Below are 22,647 nucleotides of genomic sequence, written 5' to 3'. Positions count from 1 at the left end.
ACATATTACATGAAAAACACAAACATCTTGACTAAAAACAGCTGGCCTAAAAACAATTACACTCTTCTATGATATATACATCGATCAAGTGTTTAAACTCCACCAACGAAACTAGATCATCACATTTTAAAATGTTCAGGAGAGAATTCCAGGACCACGGTGCTAAGTAACTAAAACTATTTCTACCATGACCCGTTCTAATTTTTGGTACTGTTAGAAGCAAATCAGAATGGGACTGTAATTGATATTTATTTACTGACCTGATGTAACGGCTTTCTTCTACCTCCTTCTCTAACGAAGAGGTGGAATAAGGATCGGACCAAAATGCAACGTGGTTCGTTCGATACATCTTTAATGAAGAAGAACACGAACAATACAAAACAATAAACGTCGAAAAACCAAAACAGCCCTGACTTTTTTTTAATAAAAAATAATTTATTATCTTCAATACCATTCATTCTTTACAACTCATAATTTACATACATACTCAAATAATGGTATTTTAATTAAACTAATTAAACTAAACATAAACCCCAAACAAAACCTCAGGGGAGCATCTTCCCTCCCCGTCACCCTACAAAATACCTTTCCCTATCTCCCCGTCCCTAATCTATCCTCTTACAAATCTAAATGACACCCAGCCCTAAACCCCCATTCCACCTCTCCCGAGGAGCATGCTGCCCCCACTTCCTCTCCTCCCTCTTCATCCTCCCCCTCAAATATCCTTCCACCCTCCTCACTATCCCTTCCACCCCCCAATCTCTCCCTGTCTTCACCATGTTCTGCCTTGCTTCCCACAGCCCCCGTTTAAAGAGACTCATGAGAAGCTAGAGCAGAAACCTGTCCCTATCCATCCCTCTCGCTCTCCCTACACCCCTCTCTAACCTGGCCCACGTCAATACAAAATCCCCCTTTACCAAACCTAACAACACCCGTGCCCTAGCCCATACTACTCCGGCAAAGGCACAGTCCCAAAAGACATGGCGCACAGTCTCCTCCCTGCCACAAGAGGATCTTGGACAGGTGGGGGATTGCACCAAACTATACCGGTACAAGATGGAACGTACCGGCAAACACTTATGAAGGCTCAACCAATTCAGGTCCTTGAGCCTGTTGTCCAGACCCCGCGCCTGCACTCCCTCCCAGACCACTTCCGAGATGCCCACTACAGGCGCCGGACTCCCTGCCTTTCTGACCTCCTCGTACAGGTGCCTATGATCTAAACCTACTCGGGCAACTTCAACTTCAGGGTGCGCACGCAGCCACTTGGCCGCATGACCAAAGTGACACGGCAGCTGTTCCGCCCGAGGACCCGTGTTAGACCACACCATTATGCTTCTCGCCTGATACGAGAAAAATACCCGCAGGAGGTAACCGGACGGGTGTATCACTGGCTGAGCAAGCTCCGTTAACAAGAAAGAAACAAAAATTGTGTCCAGCTTGAGGGGGAAATGTGGTACCCCCCTACCTCCCTCCCCGATGGGACAAATCATGCGTGCCCTGGCGACCCACTCGCACCTGCCACTCTACATAAACTGAAACACAAGCCTCACTAGAGGCCTCCTCAGACAAGCTGGCAATGGGTAGATGTATGCCAAATACAAAAGAGACGGCAACACATCCACCTTTAGGACCAGGACTTTGCCCATAAAAGACAAATACCTAGCTTTCCACATTGCTAGCTTCCTCTGTACCACTGCGATACGCATGTTCCAGTTTAGTGTCGCTGAGCCGGAGGTCTCAAAATGGACCCCGAGAATCCTCAGGGCCCCCTCACAGAGAGATAACCCCCCAGGCACATCCGTTCTACCGCGCCATCTTCCGAAAAACTTGACGGAAGACTTTGCATGGTTCAGAACTGCTCCCGACGCGCGGGTGAAATCCCCAAAGATGGCAAGGGACCTTGTCAGGCACGAGTCCTTGCACAACAGCAAGGAAGTGTCGTCGGCGTACTGCGTCATCTTAACACGCAGCCCACCACTTCCAGGGATCAGCAAACATTCCACCCCTGTGTCTGCCCTAATGGCAGCCCCCAGAGGCTCCATGTACAGAACGAAGAGGAGAGCCGAGAGTGGGCACCCCTGCCTGACCCCAGACGAGAGGTCAAAAACGTCACCCAAGTGACTATTTACACTAACTCGGCACCCCGCTCCGACATATAATGTATGAATCCATCCTATAAACTTCTCCCCAAATCCTAATCGACCTAACACTCTGAATAAAAAATATCTATTCACGCGATCGAAGGCTTTCGCCTGATCTAGCGCTACTACCATAAAAGGCAGTCCTCTATCTTCAACCCAAGCGATGGAGTCCCTGATTAACTGTAGGTTCCATCTACTAGAGCGGCCCTCTACCCCGCACGTCTGATCCTCATGAACGACGTAGGGAAGGGCTGTGTGCAACCGGTCTGCTAAAACCTTTGCAAGTAGCTTGTAATCTACACACAGCATGGTCAACGGCCGCCAGTTGCCAAGGTCTGTTACTTCCCCCTTCTTATATAAAAGTGACAGCACACCAACAGCCATTGATCCCCCCGGGACCCCCGTCTCAAGGATGGCCTTCAAGACTTCGAGGACCACTGGTCCAAGTATACCCCAAAACTTGAGATAAAACTCAGCCGGCAGCCCATCCATCCCAGGCACCTTCCCTTTTCCCATCCTCCTAAGAGCGCTCTCAACCTCTTCTAGTGAGATCTGGGCCTCCATCACTTCTCTAATGTCCTCCGGCAACCGCCTGGACAAGTGTTCTAAAAACACATTTCCCTGCTCTACATCTATTTCCCTTTCCTTAAATAAACCTTGGAAATGATCAGTTGTCACCCTGACCATATCCTCTGGTTCTCTAACTATACTACCATTTTCTTCCCTAACACCATGCATTACCTTCCTACTCTGTCTTGCCCTAATCAACTTAAAGAACATAGCAGAACAAGTCTCATTATGTTCTAGAAAGCCACTATGCGCACGCTCCAGGAAAGCTCGAGCCTTCCGCTCCTGCAACTCCCTGAGCTGCGCCTTTAGGGTTGCGGATCTCTCCCAGTCAAACGACCCGCCGAGGTTGCCTGCCTCGTATTCGAGTTCAATTAACCTTTGGATACGATCCACCTCCCTCCTCTCCTCCCTTTTTTTCCTCTTGCAATACCCTATTATAAAAGCCCTAATCCTCACCTTAACTAATTCCCACCACTCTAACACCCCCTCGCACATGGACCGGAGGCCCTCAAGCCTCCAAAAGAAACCATAAAACCCGTCAACAAAAGCCTGCTCCTCCAGCACATCCCGATCTAGCTTCCAGTACCCCCTACCAAAGAGGCAGACTGGCGACCCCACCTGCAGGAGCACCCCGTTGTGATCTGAAAAGAAAACAGGTAACAGCCGCCCAGACAACTTACCCAAAGGCCTGGGTACAAAAATATAGTCGAGCCTCCGCTCAACCCCCCTGGAGTTGCGCCATGTAGGACCGTCCATTTTCGGAGTAGTGTGCAGACCACCATCTACCAGACCATGGCAAGCCATTAGCCTGGCAATGGCGCCTGCACTGCTATCCCCCCTCTTCCTAAATCTGTATTAAAATCCCCCCCTATCACTAATTTCCTATTTGTGACACACAGGGGCGTCAGACAGTCCACCATCTCCCTCCTGTCTGCCACCACCTGTGGCCCATACACCACCACTAATCTAAATTTACAATCCCTTATCGTGACATCCACCCCTATAACCCTCCCCTGCATTACCACAAAAGAATCCTCCACTTTTACCTCCCTATGCCCACACAAAATCCCTACTCCCGATGAGTGCACCCCCCAACACCCCAAACCGACTCCCCCTTGTCCCACTCCCTCTTAAACCTACTAACATCCCCTCCATCCCTCAGGTGAACCTCCTGTAAAAAACAAAAATCAAACCCCACACCCTCCAAATAACTAAAAACCGCCCTCCTCTTAACAAAATCCCTTAAACCCCTTACATTTAAACTAACAAAAGTAAAATTAGACTCCATGAAAAAATAAAAACATGTAATACACTCAAATTCTAAACCCAGACAGAAAAAAAAACAGGAGACTCACCCGATGCTCCCCTGCTCCATATATAAACTCCGCACCTCCTCCTGTACCCAGTCCTGAGTCTTGTTAGGTGTGTCCCCACCCAACAGAAGTTGAGGGCCTGGGGAAACCAGCAGCAACCTAGAGGTTTCTCCCACCCCCATCACTCTCTTGGCCATCCCCTCCCCCTCACTGTCGGCCAATCGCACCCTCCTCTTCATTCTCTTCTTTGGTGATGGCGGCAGTGGAGAGATACCACCCTCCCCCGCCAGCTCCTCCACCATACCCCTCATCTCTTCCACAAGGGCACTTTCCCCCCAGTCCACTTGCTCTTCCACCGTCTCCTTCTCCACCACTCCTCCCTCGCTTTCTTCTCTCTCATGCTCCTCCACTCGGTTGCCTTCTTCCGCCGCTTTTCCTGGTTCTCTTACTCCCGTGCCTTCCGTTTCCTTCTCTCTTCCATCCGCCGCTTCTTGCTCCTCTTCCTTCCTTGTGGCCTTCCCCTCTGGACCTTTACTCTGGTCATGAGGCGTGCTTCCTTCCCCTCCTCTTCTTCCCCCATCCCCCGCTCCTGCTCCCCCCCCAGCCGCAGACGCATATGACCTCTGACGGGCCAGGCACCCCTGCCACAGGTGTGCTGACGAGCCACACCCATGGCACGTCTTAGGCTTGTCACAATCCCTCGCCTCGTGATCCTCAGATGCACAAAATCTGCATTTTCTTGTACTGCACGAGGCGAATATGTGACCGTAGGCCATACAGCGCCTGCAAAATGGGGGCTGACGTGCATAAAACAACGTCCCCCTGTCAGCCCCTAGGGAGAACATAGCAGGAGGATGGAGGTAGCCACCATGTCCCTTTGGGTCCTCTCTGAGGAGGGCCTGGAAGCCTCCCCTCCCATTCCAAAACCCAAGGGAGTCTTTGAGGTGCCTTACTGAGGAGATGTTATCCATGTATCTCCCCAGAAAAGCCCTCACCTCTTCGTCCTTAACGTAAGGGTTGTAAATGTTGACAGTTACAACCCTAAAGTTATTCTTCGCCAGGCTTGTTATTTTGTAGTGGCACATCGGCCTCTCACCTCCCACTGCTCTTGCCCTTCTCAGGATATCATCGTGTTTTTCCTCTGTATATAGTGCCACGTCATATGCTCCCTCTAACGAGTTGCCTTGGAAACAAAACACGTCCTTCACCGTCAGCTTTAGAATCCCCATCAATATTATCCTTCCAAAAGATTCCCGTCCTAAAGGCTCCAACTCCTTTTCCTTCCAAGCAAACCGAATCGTGTTGGCCAGCCCAATCCCAGGGACCGACCGTGTTGATGTATTTAGCACCATCTCCGCAAGGAGAATGGCGCTCGTTCTCTTCTCTTACCACATCAGTCACCGGCTTCACTAACCTTTGACTGCAGTGGGATAATTCAGGGTCGCACAAAGTGATTCTTGGTAGCGTTAAACAAATCTACTTTGAAACAAAAGTATACACCTCACACACATGGTTATGGGTGTAAAAAAGACCTGTACCATGTCAGATGTAGAGTTGAAATGTATACACTTTTGAGTTTGCCTTCCAAATGTGCACTTTATATACGTCACAGAAGACGGAAATATAACAAAACTGTTTATCAGATGTGGCAGGTCTTGCAAACGATCACGGATTACAAAGGGATTCCCAGAAGCGAGCTTCCCAGCGATGCGAGCCTACCAGATGAGCTAAATACCTTCTATGCTCGCTTCGAGGCAAGCAACACTGAACCATGCATCAGAGCACCAGCTGTTCCGAATGACTGTGTGATCACGCGCTTTGTAGCCAATGTGAGTAAGACCTTTAAACAGGTTAACATTCACAAGGCCGTAGATACCAGGACGCTGTTGAAGGAATTTGATTCCTCTGTTTTAATTCCCAATTATAATTAAACACTCTGTCAATTCACAAGAATTTGTAAGACCCTTATTTTATAGGAATGGACCGAGCCCGGTCTTAAAAGTCAAGTAACAGCCTTTATTCACGAGAGTACTGCCACAATACAGGTTACCACAGGTTATAAACTGAAAATGACATCCTTAGTTCCAGCCCCAATCCGTGCCATATCCGTTCCAGTACAAAGGCTGTCTCTCCAGCCTTCCCACATTCGCCTCTCTACCAATTTAATATAATTTATGACTCAAGGCCTTCTCGAGTAGATAAGCATTCAAATAGCAGTCTGAAGATTTGTATGTAGATTGAAATGTATACATAATTAGTCATCATTGATTAAAAAAATTCCCTTAACAGACGCATACTCAGAGCATTCGCTGACAAGCTGGTAAGTGTCTTCACTGACTCTTTCAATCTCTCCCCGACCCAGTCTGTAATACCTACATGTTTCATGCAGACCACTATAGTCCCTGTGCCCTTGAACGCCTAGGTAACCTGTCTAAATGACTATCACCCTCTAGCACTTGCATATTTAGCCACGAAATGCTTTGAAAGGCTGGTCATGGCTCACTCACATCTATCAGGAATCAAGGTAAGACCCAGATGCAGACACGTCGAATTGACAATGGTTTAATATTCCAACAGGGGCAGGCAGAGTGGACAGGGTCAGAGTAGACAGAGGTCAACAATCCAGAGGTTGAGTAAAGGTACAGGTCGGCAGGCAGAGTGGTCAGGCAGGCGGGCTCAGAGAGTCAGGGCAGGCAAGGGTCAAACCGAGGATGGTGAGAATAAGAGTGACTGTGAAAAGCAGGAGCTGACACCAAAAATGCTGGTTGACTTGACAAACAAGACGAACTGGCAACAGACAGAGAACACAGGTATAAATGCACGGGATAATGGGTAAGATGGGCGACACCTGGAGAGGGGTAGAGACAATCACAAAAACTGGTGAAACTGATCAGGGTGTGTCAACATCATCTCAGACACCTTGGACCCACTCCAATTCACATACCGCCCCAACAGATCCACAGATAATGCAATTTTCTCTTTCCCACCTGGACAAGAGAGACACCTATGTGAGAATGCTGTTCATTGACTACAGCTCAGCGTTCAACACCATAGCGCCTTCAAAGCTCATCACAAGGCTATGGACCCTGGGACTGAACACCTCCCTCTGCAACTGGATCCTGGAATTCATTACGGGCCGCACCCAGGTGGTGAGTGTAGGCAACGACACATCCATGCTGACCTTCAACACGGTGGCCCCTCGGGGGTGCATGCTCAGTCCTCTCCTGTACTCCCTGTTCACTCACAACTGTATGGCCGCTCACTACTCCAACACCATCATTCAGTTTGCAGACGACTCGGCGGTGGTAGGCCTGATCACTGACGACGATGAGACAGACTATAGGGAGGAGGGTCAGAGACCTGGCAATGTGGTGCCTGGATAAAAACCTCTCCCTCAACGTCAGCAAGACAAAGAAGCTGATCATGGACTAAAGGAAACAGAGGGCCTAGCAAGCCCGCATTCACATTGACTGGGCTGTAGTGGAGTGGGTCGAGAGCTTCAAGTTCCTCGGTGTCCACATCACTAAGGATCTATCATGGTCCACACACACCAACACAGTCGCGAAGAGGGCACAACAATGCCTCTTCCCCCTCAGGAGGCTGAAAAGATTTGGCATGGGCCCTCAGATCCTAAAAAAGTTCTACAGCTGCACCATTAAGAGCATCTTGACTCACTACATCACCGCTTGGTATGGCCACTGCTTGGCATCTGGCCGCAAGGTGCTACAGATGGTAGTGCATATGGCCCAGGACCTCTATACCAGGCGGTATCAGAGGAAGGTCCTAAAAAATTGTCAAAGACTCCAGCCGCCCAAGTCTTAGACTGCTCTCTCTGCTAACGCACAGCAAGTGGTACCGATGCACCAAGTCTGGAACCAACAGGAACCAACAGGAACCTGAACAGACTCTACCCCAAGCCATAAGACTGCTACAGTGCCTTCAGAAAGTATTCATACCCTTATTCCACATTTTGTTGCGTTACAGTCTGAATTCAAAATGGATTAAATAATTTATTTCTCACCCATCTACACACAATACCCACTATGAAAGTGAAAATGAAATACATATGTCATTTACATAAGTATTATCACCCCTGAGTTAATACTTTGTAGAAGTACCTTTGGCGGCAATCACAGCTCTGAGTCGCCTTGGGTATGTCTGTATCAGCTTTGCATATCTGGATTTGGGGATTTTCTCCCATTTTTCCTTGCAGATTTTCTCAAGCTCTGAGATGGGGAGTGGCTGTGAACAGCAACCTTCATGTCTTTCCACAGATTTTCAATGGGATTCAGGTCTGGGCTTTGGCAGGGCTTTCACATTCTTTGGAGCTTTGGAAGGACTTTCACATTCTTGTTCTGCAGCCATTCCAGCGTTGCTTTGGCTGTATGCTTGGGGTCATTGTCCTGCTGGAACGTAAATCTTCGCCCCAAGTCTAAGGCCATTTGCACTTTGAAGCAGGTTCTCATCAAGGATTTGCCTGTATTTGTCTCCATTCATTGGTCCCTCTATCCTTACCAGTCTCCCAGTCACTGCTGCTGAAAGCATCCCCATAGCATGATGCTGCCATCACTATGCTTTACGGTAGGCATGGTGTTAGATGGGTGATGAGCTGTGCCTGGTAGCTCTTTATATTCAGGAAAAATAGTTACATTTTTGACTCATCATACTGCAGAATATTTTGCTTTATGCTCTTTCATGGGCCTTTTTGCAAACTCTAGGCTTGACGTCATGTGCCTTTTTGTCAGGAATGGTTTCCGTCTGGCCACTCTCCTATAAAGCCCAGATTGGTGAAGTGCTGTAAGTGCTGTTTTCCTTCTGGCAGATTCTCCCATCTCAGCCAAGGAACTGTAGATCTGTCAGAGGGGTCATTGGGTTCACCCCCCTGACCAAGGTCCTTCTTACCTGGTTGCTCAGTCTGGTCGGACGTCCAGCTCTAGGCGGATTCTGGGTAGTTTCATATTTTCTCCCATTTCCCCAATGATGGAGACTACTGTGTTCTCTGAGATTTTTGCCTTGACATGCACTGTCAACTATGGGACCTTATACAGTGGGGCAAAAAAGTATTTAGTCAGCCACCAATTGTGCAAGTTCTCCCACTTAAAAAGATGAGAGAGGCCTGTAATTTTCATCATAGGTACACTTCAACTATGACAGACAAAATGAGGAAAAGAAAATCCAGAAAATCACATTGTAGGATTTTTTAATGAATTTATTTGCAAATTATGGTGGAAAATAAGTCTTTGGTCACCTACAAACAAGCAAGATTTCTGGCTCTCACAGACCTGTAACTTCTTCTTTAAGAGGCTCCTCTGTCCTCCACTCGTTACCTGTATTAATGGCACCTATTTGAACTTGTTATCAGTATAAAAGACACCTGTCCACAACCTCAAACAGTCACACTCCAAACTCCACTATGGCCAAGACCAAAGAGCTGTCAAAGGACACCAGAAACATAATTGTAGACCTGCACCAGGCTGGGAAGCCTGAATCTGCAATAGGTAAGCAGCTTGGTTTGAAGAAATCAACTGTGGGAGCAATTATTAGGAAATGGAAGACATACAAGACCACTGATAATCTCCCTTGATCTGGGGCTCCACGCAAGATCTCACCCCGTGGGGTCGAAATGATCACAAGAATGGTGAGCAAAAATCCCAGGACCACACGGGGGGACCTAGTGAATGACCTGCAGAGAGCTAAGACCAAAGTAACAAAGCCTACCATCAGTAACACACTACGCTGCCAGGGACTCAAATCCTGCAGTGCCAGACGTGTCCCCCTGCTTAAGCCAGTACATGTCCAGGCCCGTCTGAAGTTTGCTAGAGAGCATTTGGATGATCCAGAAGAAGTTTGGGAGAATGTCATATGGTCAGATGAGGAAAAAACTCAACTCGTCGTGTTTGGAGGACAAAGAATGCTGAGTTGCATCCAAAGAACACCATACCTACTGTGAAGCATGCGGGTGGAAACATCATGCTTTGGGGCTGTTTTTCTGCAAAGGGACCAGGATGACTGATCCGTGTAAAGGAAAGAATGAATGGGGCCATGTATCGTGAGATTTTGAGTGAAAACCTCCTTCCATCAGCAAGGGCATTGAAGATGAAACGTGGATGGGTCTTTCAGCATGACAATGATCCCAAACACACCGCCCTGGCAACGAAGGAGTGGCTTCGTAAGAAGCATTTCAAGGTCCTGGAGTGGCCTAGCCAGTCTCCAGACCTCAACCCCATAGAAAATCTTTGGAGGGAGTTGAAAGTCCGTGTTGCCCAGCAACAGCCCCAAAATATCACTGCTCTAGAGGAGATCTGCATGGAGGAATGGGCCAATATACCAGCAACAGTGTGTGAAAACCTTGTGAAGACTTACAAAAAACGTTTGACCTCTGTCATTGCCAACAAAGGGTATATAACAAAGAATTGAGATAAACTTTTGTTATTGACCAAATACTTATTTTCCACCATAATTTGCAAATAAATTCATAAAAAATCCTACAATGTGATTTTCTGGAGAGAAAAAATCTCATTATGTCTGTCATAGTTGAAGTGTACCTATGATGAAAATTACAGGCCTCTCTCATCTTTTTAAGTGGGAGAACTTGCATTAAGCGGTTGCATTAAGGAGAAGTCTATATTTAAATCTGTGAATAACAGTTGTATCTTTTATCAATGTTTATTATGAGTATTTTTGCAGAATCACCGGATATTTTGGAATCAAAACATTACTGCACGTAACGCGCCAATTGGATATAAATATGCACATATTGTGTAACATGATGTCCTATGAGTGTCATCCGATGAAGATCATCAAAGTTTAGTGATTAGTTTTATCTATATTTCTCCTTTTTGTGACTGCTATCTTTGGCTGGAAAAATGGCTGTGTGTTTTGTTGACTTGGATATGATCTAACATAATCATATGTTGTGCTTTCGCTGTAAAGCATTTTTGAAATTGGACACGATGGGTAGATTAACAAGATGTTTATCTTTCATTGGCTGTATTGGACTTGTTAATGAGTGAAAGTTACATATTTCGAAAAAATATTTTTGAATTTTGCGCGCTGCATTTTCAGCGGAATGTTGTCGAGGGGTTCCGCTAGCGCAACTCCTGCCCTAAAAAGGTTAAAAGATTCAGCAATCTACTCAAACCTTAGTCCTCTCATGGTAATCGAGGTAAGCTGGCCTAATAAGAAATCCTTCAGGAGGGGGTTATATTCGTAACAGTAGAAACGGGCTGTCCCATGACGCCAAATCAATGTCTGTGCTCATAGGGTGGGCCAATGATTTAGTTAAACTCCAAAGGGATTTGGAGTTTCTTTCATTAAACAGTTTAAAATCATATTACATAATTTCACAAATAGCTGGCTACATACACACCAAGTACTCATTTATTTTCCAGCTGGCTCTCCATCATGTAAAAATTACTCTTCCATCTGGTGGAAACGTCTTGTTTAATTTTTTTTTTTTCACTCCAAGCTGCTCCTGTATTGCTTGCACGTGGCTGTATGCTAACTGTGAGTGTTTAACATAAGCCACTATCTTCCTACCTGTTTCCACTGTCAGATGTGTTGGCCAAAACACTTTCGTTCACAGCCAGTTGCAGCGTTCGTGCCATGCATGGCAAACTGACGACTCCGCATTCTTCCAAAGCCTTTGTCATGTTACGTGCATCATCACGTAGCACGGCGTGTACTTTGTTCTTGTGGATTTTCCAAGTTTCAAATATGTTCTCAAATGGCAGCAGCGGTATGAGAACCAGAACATTCTTGAGCATGCAATACGGCTTTCCTCAGTACGGAATCCTTGTCGACCCACTGTCCTGTCAGTCTCAACATGCTCATGAGGCTGACATCGCTGGTCCAAATGTCAGTCGTGAAGCTAATAGCAGTGACACCCATAGCAAGTAGCTCATGGATGTGCGTTTCAACAATATTGTGTAACTCCAGTAGGGCAACATCTGAAATATAGTGCCTACTTGGTAGTGTGTACCAGAGCTCGAGGTGCTCAACCTGTCGGCGAAAGCCAACATCATCCACTACAGAGAACGGTTGCTTGTCAAGGGCAATGAATTCCATTATCTTGGGGTTAATGAATTTCGCCTTTGAGTTGTCTAGCAGAAATGTTCTTACCCTTTCAAATGACTGCTCGCTTGAACTTGTTTAGTAGTTGGAAGTGTGCGCTTACTTTTTGTTCTGCTTTTGTTCTAAGTATGGGGGTGATGCACTTTCAGATTAGTAATTCGTTTTGTGGTGTTGAAAGATTTCACTTTCTCCCCTCAGAAAATAATAGCAGCACAAACGTTGCATATGGCCTTTTTGTTATCTTACTTTGAAACTTCAAAATAGATCCACACAGCAGACAGTGTGGGCTAGGTTAGGAAAGCTGTGTTGCGCTGTATTTTTGGCCAAAAGTTTGAGAATGACACAATATATTAATTTCCACAAAGTTTGCTGCTTCAGTGTCTTTAGATATTTTTGTCAGATGTTACTATGGAATACTGAAGTATAATTACAAGCACTTCATAAGTGGCAAAGGCTTTTATTGACAATTACATGAAGTTGATGCAAAGAGTCAGTATTTGCAGTGTTGACCCTTCTTTTTCAAGATCTCTGCAATCCGCCCTGGCATGCTGTCAATTAACTTCTGGGCCACATCCTGACTGATGGCAGTCCATTCTTGCATCATCAATGCTTTGAGTTTGTCAGAATTTGTGAGTTTTTGTTTGTCCACCCGCCTCTTGAGGATTGACCACAAGTTCTCAATGGGATTAAGGTCTGGGGAGTTTCCTGGCCATGGACCCAAAATATTGATGTTTTGTTCCCCGAGTTCCTTAGTTATCACTTTTGCCTTATGGCAAGGTGCTCCATCATGCTGGAAAAGGCATTGTTCGTCACCAAACTGTTCCTGGATGATTGGGAGAAGTTGCTCTCTGAGGATTTGTTGGTACCATTCTTATCCATGGCTGTGTTCTGAGGCAAAATTGTGAGTGAGCCCACTCCCTTGGCTGAGAAGCAACCCCACACATGAATGGTCTCAGGATGCTTTACTGTTGGCATGACACAGGACTGATGGTAGCGCTCACTTTGTCTTCTCCGGACAAGCTTTTTTCCAGATGCCCCAAACAATCGGAAAGGGGATTCATCAGAGAAAATGACTTTATCCCAGTCCTCAGCAGTCCAATCCCTGTACCTTTTGTAGAATATCAGTCTGTCCCTGATGTTTTTCCTGGAGAGAAGTGGTTTCTTTGCTTCCCTTCTTGACACCAGGCCATCCTCCAAAAGTCTTTGCCTATCTGTGCTTGCAGATGCACTCACACCTGCCTGCTGCCATTCCTGAGCAAGCCCCGATCCCGCAGTTGAATCAACTTTAGGAGACGGTCCTGGCGCTTGCGGTCTTTTCTTGGGCGCCCTGAAGCCTTCTTCACAACAATTGAACCGCTCTCCTTGAAGTTATTGATGATCTGAAAAATGGTTGATTTAGGTGCAATCTTACTGGCAGAAATATCCTTGCCTGTGAAGCCCTTTTTGTGCAAAGCAATGATGACAGCACGTGTTTCCTTGCAGGTAACCATGGTTGACAGAGGAAGAACAATGATTCCAAGCACAACCTTCCTTTTGGAGCTTTCAGTCTGTTATTCAATCAGCATGACAGAGTGATCTCCAGCCTTGTCCTCGTCAACACTCACACCTGTGTTAACGAGAGAATCTTTGACATGATCTCAACTGGTCCTTATGTGGCAGGACTGAAATGCAGTGGAAATGTTTTTACATTTACATTTAAGTCATTTAGCAGACGCTCTTATCCAGAGCGACTTACAAATTGGTGAATTCACCTTCTGACATCCAGTGGAACAGCCACTTTACAATAGTGCATCTAAATCATTAAGGGGGGGGGGGGTGAGAAGGAGTACTTATCCTATCCTAGGTATTCCTTGAAGAGGTGGGGTTTCAGGTGTCTCCGGAAGGTGGTGATTGACTCCGCTGTCCTGGCGTCGTGAGGGAGTTTGTTCCACCATTGGGGGGCCAGAGCAGCGAACAGTTTTGACTGGGCTGAGCGGGAACTGTACTTCCTCAGTGGTAGGGAGGCGAGCAGGCCAGAGGTGGATGAACGCAGTGCCCTTGCTTGGGTGTAGGGCCTGATCAGAGCCTGGAGGTACTGCGGTGCCGTTCCCCTCACAGCTCCGTAGGCAAGCACCATGGTCTTGTAGCGGATGCGAGCTTCAACTGGAAGCCAGTGGAGAGAGCGGAGGAGCGGGGTGACGTGAGAGAACTTGGGAAGGTTGAACACCAGACGGGCTGCGGCGTTCTGGATGAGTTGTAGGGGTTTAATGGCACAGGCAGGGAGCCCAGCCAACAGCGAGTTGCAGTAATCCAGACGGGAGATGACAAGTGCCTGGATTAGGACCTGCGCCGCTTCCTGTGTGAGGCAGGGTCGTACTCTGCGGATGTTGTAGAGCATGAACCTACAGGAACGGGCCACCGCCATGATGTTGGTTGAGAACGGCAGGGTGTTGTCCAGGATCACGCCAAGGTTCTTAGCGCTCTGGGAGGAGGACACAATGGAGTTGTCAACCGTGATGGCGAGATCATGGAACGGGCAGTCCTTCCCCGGGAGGAAGAGCAGCTCCGTCTTGCCGAGGTTCAGTTTGAGGTGGTGATCCGTCATCCACACTGATATGTCTGCCAGACATGCAGAGATGCGATTCGCCACCTGGTCATCAGAAGGGGGAAAGGAGAAGATTAATTGTGTGTCGTCTGCATAGCAATGATAGGAGAGACCATGTGAGGTTATGACAGAGCCAAGTGATTTGGTGTATAGCGAGAATAGGAGAGGGCCTAGAACAGAGCCCTGGGGGACACCAGTGGTGAGATCGCGTGGCGAGGAGACAGATTCTCGCCACGCCACCTGGTAGGAGCGACCTGTCAGGTAGGACGCAATCCAAGCGTGGGCCGCGCCGGAGATGCCCAACTCGGAGAGGGTGGAGAGGAGGATCTGATGGTTCACAGTATCGAAGGCAGCCGATAGGTCTAGAAGGATGAGAGCAGAGGAGAGAGAGTTAGCTTTAGCAGTGCGGAGCGCCTCCGTGATACAGAGAAGAGCAGTCTCAGTTGAATGACTAGTCTTGAAACCTGACTGATTTGGATCAAGAAGGTCATTCTGAGAGAGATAGCGGGAGAGCTGGCCAAGGACGGCACGTTCAAGAGTTTTGGAGAGAAAAGAAAGAAGGGATACTGGTCTGTAGTTGTTGACATCGGAGGGATCGAGTGTAGGTTTTTTCAGAAGGGGTGCAACTCTCGCTCTCTTGAAGACGGAAGGGACGTAGCCAGCGGTCAGGGATGAGTTGATGAGCGAGGTGAGGTAAGGGAGAAGGTCTCCGGAAATGGTCTGGAGAAGAGAGGAGGGGATAGGGTCAAGCGGGCAGGTTGTTGGGCGGCCGGCCGTCACAAGAAGCGAGATTTCATCTGGAGAGAGAGGGGAGAAAGAGGTCAGAGCACAGGGTAGGGCAGTGTGAGCAGAACCAGCGGTGTCGTTTGACTTAGCAAACGAGGATCGGTTGTCGTCGACCTTCTTTTCAAAATGGTTGACGAAGTCATCTGCAGAGAGGGAGGAGGGGGAGGGGAGGAGGATTCAGGAGGGAGGAGAAGGTGGCAAAGAGCTTCCTAGGGTTAGAGGCAGATGCTTGGAATTTAGAGTGGTAGAAAGTGGCTTTAGCAGCAGAGACAGAGGAGGAGAATGTAGAGAGGAGGGAGTGAAAGGATGCCAGGTCCGCAGGGAGGCGAGTTCTCCTCCATTTCCGCTCGGCTGCCCGGAGCTCTGTTCTGTGAGCTCGCAATGAGTCGTCGAGCCACGGAGCGGGAGGGGAGGACCGAGCCGGCCTGGAGGATAGGGGACATAGAGAGTCAAAGGATGCAGAAAGGGAAGAGAGGAGGGTTGAGGAGGCAGAATCAGGAGATAGGTTGGAGAAGGTATGAGCAGAGGGAAGAGATGATAGGATGGAAGAGGAGAGAGTAGCGGGGGAGAGAGAGCGAAGGTTGGGACGGCGCGATACCATCCGAGTAGGGGCAGTGTGGGAAGTGTTGGATGAGAGCGAGAGGGAAAAGGATACAAGGTAGTGGTCGGAGACTTGGAGGGGAGTTGCAATGAGGTTAGTGGAAGAACAGCATCTAGTAAAGATGAGGTCGAGCGTATTGCCTGCCTTGTGAGTAGGGGGAAGGTGAGAGGGTGAGGTCAAAGAGGAGAGGAGTGGAAAGAAGGAGGCAGAGAGGAATGAGTCAAAGGTAGACGTGGGGAGGTTAAAGTCGCCCAGGACTGTGAGAGGTGAGCCGTCCTCAGGAAAGGAGCTTATCAAGGCATCAAGCTCATTGATGAACTCTCCGAGGGAACCTGGAGGGCGATAAATGATAAGGATGTTAAGCTTGAAAGGGCTGGTAACTGTGACAGCATGGAATTCAAAGGAGGCGATAGACAGATGGGTAAGGGGAGAGAGAGAGAATGACCACTTGGGAGAGATGAGGATCCCGGTGCCACCACCCCGCTGACCAGAAGCTCTCGGGGTGTGTGAGAACACGTGGGCGGACGAAGAGAGAGCAGTAGGAGTAGCAGTGTTATCTGTGGTGATCCATGTTTCCGTCAGTGCCAAGAAGTCGAGGGACTGGAGGGAGGCATAGGCTGGGATGAACTCTGCCTTGTTGGCCGCAGATCGGCAGTTCCAGAGGCTACCGGAGACCTGGAACTCCACGTGGGTCGTGCGCGCTGGGACCACCAGATTAGGGTGGCCGCGGCCACGCGGTGTGGAGCGTTTGTATGGTCTGTGCAGAGAGGAGAGAACAGGGATAGATAGACACATAGTTGACAGGCTACAGAAGAGGCTACGCTAGTGCAAAGGAGATTGGAATGACAAGTGGACTACATGTCTCGAATGTTCAGAAAGTTAGGCTTACGTAGCAAGAATCTTATTGACTAAAATGATACAGTACTGCTGGAGTAGGCTAGCTGGTAGTGGCTGCGATGTTGACACTACACTAATCAAGTCGTTCCGTCGAGTGTAATAGTTTCTACAGTGCTGCTATTCGGGGGCTAGCTGGCTAGCTAGCAGGTTGATTGCGTTACGTTACCTTAAAAGAACGAGGGATTCAGTTCATTTGCATGGCAAAGAGGGACTTTGCAATTAATTGCAATTCATCTAATCACTCTTCATAACATTCTGGAGTATGTGCAAATTGTCATCAATCAAACGGAGGCAGTAGACTTTGAAAATTAATATTTGTATCATTCTCAATTTTAGGCCACGACTGTACATAGAGCCGATGCCGATGTTGGCATTTTTAACTAATATTGTCCGATTCTGATATGCTTACCGATATATCGTGCATGCCTGCTACATACAGTTGAAGTCGGTTAGAGGCATAAAAACTTGTTTTTCAACCACTCCACACATTTCTTGTTAACAAACTATAGTTTTGGCAAGTCGGGTAGGACATCTACTTTGTGCATGACACAAGTAATTTTTCCAACAATTGCTTACAGACGGATTATTTCACTTATAATTCACTGTATCACAATTCCAGTGGGTCAGAAGTTTACATGCACTAAGTTGACTGTGCCTTTAATCTGATGGGTAAGGTGTTCCACTAGCGAAACCCCACGACAACATTCCGCTGAAAAGGCGCGCGAAATTCAAAAATATTTGTTAGAAATATTTAACTTTCACACATTAACAAGTCCAATACAGCAAATGAAAGATAAACATCTTGTTAAATTACCCATGGTGTCCGATTTCAAAAATGATTTACAGCGAAAGCACAACATATGATTATGGTAGCTCATAGCCAAGTCAAAAAACACAGCAATTTTTCCAGCCAAAGATAGCAGTCACAAAAAGCAGAAATATAGATAAAATTAATCACTAACATTTGATGATCGTCATCAGATGACACTCATAGGACATCATGTTACACAATACATGTATGTTTTGTCCGATAATGTGCTTATTTATATCCAAAAATCTCAGTTTACATTGGCATGTTACGTGCAGTAATGTTTTGATTCCAAAACCTCTGGGGATTTTCCCAGAAATACTCATAATAAACATTGATAAAAGATGCAAGTGTTATTCACAGAATTAAAGATAGACTTATCCTCTATGCAACCGCTGTGTCAGATTTTTTTTAAACAGAAAAAGCATAATCTGAGAATGACGCTCAGTACCCAAAAACAGCCAAGGACAACTCCGCCATCTTGGAGTCAACATTCGTTAGAGAAAACAATATAAATATTCACTTACCTTTGATGAGCTTCATCAGAAATCACTCCCAGGAATCCCAGTTCGACAATAAATGACTGATTTGTTCCATAAAGTTCCATAAAGCCCATCATTTAGCCACTTGTTGTTAGCGTGTTCAGCCCAGTAATCCATCTTCATGAGGCGCGACCATTTCCTCCATGACAAAAAACTCAAAAGGTTCCGTGACAGGTTGTAGAAACAAGTCAAAACATGTCTGCAATCAATCTTTAGGATGTTTTTAACATATATCATCAATAAGGTTCCAACCGGAGAATTTCATTGTCTGAAGAAAAGCATTGGAACGGGAGCTAACTCTCTCGGGAGCGCGCGTCATGAGACCGAGGCTCTCTGCCAGACCACTCACTCAAATAGCTCCTATGAGCCCCTCCTTTATAGTAGAATCCTCAAAGCAGGTTCTAAAGACGTTGACATCTAGTGGAAGCCCTAGGAAGTGCAAACACATCCATAAATAACAGGGATTTGAATAGACATTGTTTTGAAAATCGACTTCTCACTTCCTGTTTGGATTTCTTCTCATGGGTTTGCCTGCCATATGAGTTCTGTTTTACTCACAGACATCATTAAAACCATTTTAGAAACTTCAGAGTGTTTTCTATCCAATACTAATAATATGCATATATTAGCATTTGGGACAGAGTAGGAGGCAGTTCAGTTTGGGCACGCAATTCATCCAAAAGTGAAAATGCTGCCCCCTACCCCAAAAGGTTAACTTCTTATGGCTTAGATCTCGCTAACGGGATCGATATGACAACAGCCAGTGAAAGTGCAGGGCGCCATGTTGAAAACAACAGAAATCTCATAATTAAAATTCATAAAAATAAAAGTATTTTACACCATTTCAAAGATAAACTGTTAATCCCACCAGTGTCCGATTTCAAAAAGGCTTTACGACCAAAGCACACCAAACGATTATGTTAGGTCTGCACCGAGTCACAGAAAAACACATTTTTCAGAAAAACACACAGCCATTTTTCCAGCCACAAAAAGCAGAAATAGAGAAAATGAATCACTAACCTTTGATGATCTTCATCAGATGACACTCATAGGACTTCATGTTACACAATACATGTATGTTTTGTTCAATAAAGTTCATATTTATATCAAAAATTACATTCAGTAATGTTTTGCTTCCAAAACATCCGGTGATTTTGCAGAGTTGATGAAAATACAAGTGTTATGCATGGAACGTTAGATAAACATCTCCTTAATGCAACCACTGTGTCAGATTTCATAAAAGCTTTACCGAAAAAGCACACCATGCAATAATCTGAGTACGGCGCTCAGACACAAAAACAAGCCATACAGATATCCGCCATGTTGTGGAGTCAACAGAAGTCAGAAATAGCATTATAAATATTAACTTACCTTTGATGATCTTCATCAGAATGCACTCCCAGGAATCCCAGTTCCACAATAAATGTTTGATTTGTTCGATAAAGTCCATCATTTATGTCCAAATACCTCCTTTTTGTTTGCGCATTTAGTACACAATCCAAACTCACAAGGCACGGGCAAGTCCAGGCGAAGGTTCAGACAAAAAGTCATATAGAAACATGTCAAACGAAGTATAGATTCAATCTTTAGGATATTTTTATCATAAATCATCAATAATGTTTCAACCGGAGAATTCCTTTGTCTGGAGAAATGCAATGGAACGCAGCTAACTCTCACGTGAGCACACGTGATCAGCTCATGGCACTCTGCCAGACCAATGACTCAATCAGCTCTCATTCCCCCCTCCTTCACAGTAGAAGCCTCAAACAAGGTTCTAAAGACTGTTGACATCTCGTGGAAGCCTTAGGAAGTGCAATATGACCCCATAGACACTTTATATTCGATAGGCAATGACTTGAACAACTAAAAACCTCAGATTTCCCACTTCCTGGTTGGATTTTTTTCTCAGGTTTGTGCCTGCCATATGAGTTCTGTTATACTCACAGACATCATTCAAACAATTTTAGAAACTTCATAGTGTATTCTATCCAAATATATATATCCTAATTTAATAATATGCATATATTAGCAACTAGGCCTGAGTAGCAGGCAGTTTACTCTGGTCACCTTATTCATCCAAGCTACTCAATACTGCCCCCAGCCATAAGAAGTTTTAAACAGCTTATAAAATTCCCAAAAATGATGTCATGGCTTTAGAAGCTTCTGATAGGCTAACTGACATAATTTGAGTCAATTGTAGGTGTACCTGTGGATGTATTTCAAGCCCTACCTTTACACTCAGTGCCTCTTTGCCTGACATCATGGGAAAATCAAATGAAATCAGCGAAGACCTCAATTTCCAAACACTTGAAGGTACCATGTTCATCTGTACAAACAATAGTACGCAAGTATAAACACCATGGGATCACGCAGATGTCATACCGCTCAGGAAGGAGACGCGTTCTGTCTCCTAGAGATGAACGCACTTTGGTGCGAAAAGTGCAAATCAATCCCAGAACAACAGCAAAGGACTCTGTGAAGACGCTGGAGGAAACAGGTAGAAAAGTATCTATGTCCACAGTAAAACGAGTCCTATATCGACCTAACCTGAAAGGCCTCTCAGCAAGAAAGAAGCCCCTGCTTCAAAACCGCCATAAAACAGACAGACTACGGTTTGCGACTGCACATGGGGACAAAGATCAAACTTTTGAAGAAATGTCCTCTGGTCTGATGAAACAAAAATAGAACTGTTTGACCATAATGACCATCATTATGTTTGGAGGAAAAAGGGGGAGGCTAGCAAGCCGAAGACACCATCCCAACCGTGATGTAAGGGGGTGGAAGCATCATGTTGTGGGGGTGCTTTGCTGCAGGGGGGACTGGTGCACTTCACAAAATAGATGGCATCATTAGGAAGGAAAATGATGTGGATATATTGAAGCAACATCTCAAAACATCAGTCAGGAAGTTAATGCTTGATCACAAATGGGTCTTCCAAATGGACAATGAACCCTAAGCATACTTCCAAAGTTGTGGCAAAACTATTGGAGTGGCCATCACAAAGCACTGACCTCAATCCCATAGAACATTTGTGGGCAGAACTGAAAAGCATGTATGAGCAAGGAGGCCTACAAACCTGATTCAGTTACATCAGCTCTGTCAGGAGGAATGGGCCAAAATTCACCCAACTTATTGTAGGAAGCTTGTGGAAGGCTACCCGAAACATTTAACCCAAGTTAAACAATTTAAAGTCAATGCTACCAAATACTAATTGGGTGTATGTAAACTTCTGACCCACTGGGAATGTGATGAAAGAAATAAAAGCTGAAATAAATCATTCTCTCTACTATTATTCTGACATGTCACATTCTTAAAATAAAATAAAGTGGTTATCCTAACTGACCTAAGACCTCAGAATTTTTACTTGGATTAAATGTCAGGAATTGTGAAAAACTGAGTTTAAATGTACAGTGGGGAGAACAAGTATTTGATACACTGCCGATTTGGCAGGTTTTCCTACTTACAAAGCATGTAGAGGTCTGGAATTTCTTTATCATAGGTACACTTCAACTGTGAGAGACGTAATCTAAAACAAAAATCCAGAAAATCACATTGTATGATTTTTAAGTAATTGATTTGCATTTTATTGCATGACATAAGTATTTCATCACCTACCAACCAGTAAGAATTCCGTCTCTCACAGACCTGTTAGTTTTTCTTTAAGAAGCCCTCCTGTTCTCCACTCATTACCTGTATTATCTGCTCCTGTTTGAACTCGTTACCTGTATAAAGGACACCTGTCCACACACTCAATCAAACAGACTTCAACCTCTCCACAATGGCCAAGACCAGAGAGCTGTGTAAGGACATCAGAGTTAAAATTGTAGACCTGCACAAGGCTGGGATGGGCTACAGGACAATAGGCAAGCAGCTTGGTGAGAAGGCAACAACAGTTGCCGCAATTATTAGAAAATGGAAGAAGTTCAAGATTACGGTCAATCACCCTCGGTCTGGGGCTCCATGCAAGATCTCACCTCGTGGGGCATCAATGATCATGAGGAAGGTGAGGGATCAGCCCAGAACTACATGGCAGGACCTGGTCAAGGACCTGAAGAGAGCTGGGACCACAGTCTCAAAGAAAACCATTAGGAACACACTACGCCGTCATGGATTAAAATCCTGCAGCACACGCAAGGTCCCCCTGCTCAAGCCAGAGCATGTCCAGGCCCGTCTGAAGTTTGCCAAAGACCATCTGGACGATCCAGAGGGAGAATGGGAGAAGGTCATGTGGTCTGATGAGACAAAAATATTGCTTTTTCGTCTAAACTCCACTCGTCGTGTTTGGAGGAAGAAGAAGGATGAGTACAACCCCAAGAACACCATCCCAGC

At 46.0% G+C, this 22,647-nt stretch overlaps 1 protein-coding gene across 1 annotated transcript in view; it reads left to right on the top strand.

The window, feature by feature from the left end:
• Nucleotides 1-22,647, top strand: part of LOC135525669 (EH domain-containing protein 4-like) — a 46,644-nt gene that overhangs the window by 11,635 nt on the left and 12,362 nt on the right. The window lies entirely within an intron of this gene.

The sequence above is a fragment of the Oncorhynchus masou genome, chromosome 32, assembly GCF_036934945.1.
Source record: "Oncorhynchus masou masou isolate Uvic2021 chromosome 32, UVic_Omas_1.1, whole genome shotgun sequence".
Classification (NCBI taxonomy): Eukaryota; Metazoa; Chordata; class Actinopteri; order Salmoniformes; family Salmonidae; genus Oncorhynchus; species Oncorhynchus masou.
The sequence above is the reverse complement of the archived record's forward strand: the minus strand, read 5'-3'. Positions and strand labels throughout refer to the sequence as shown.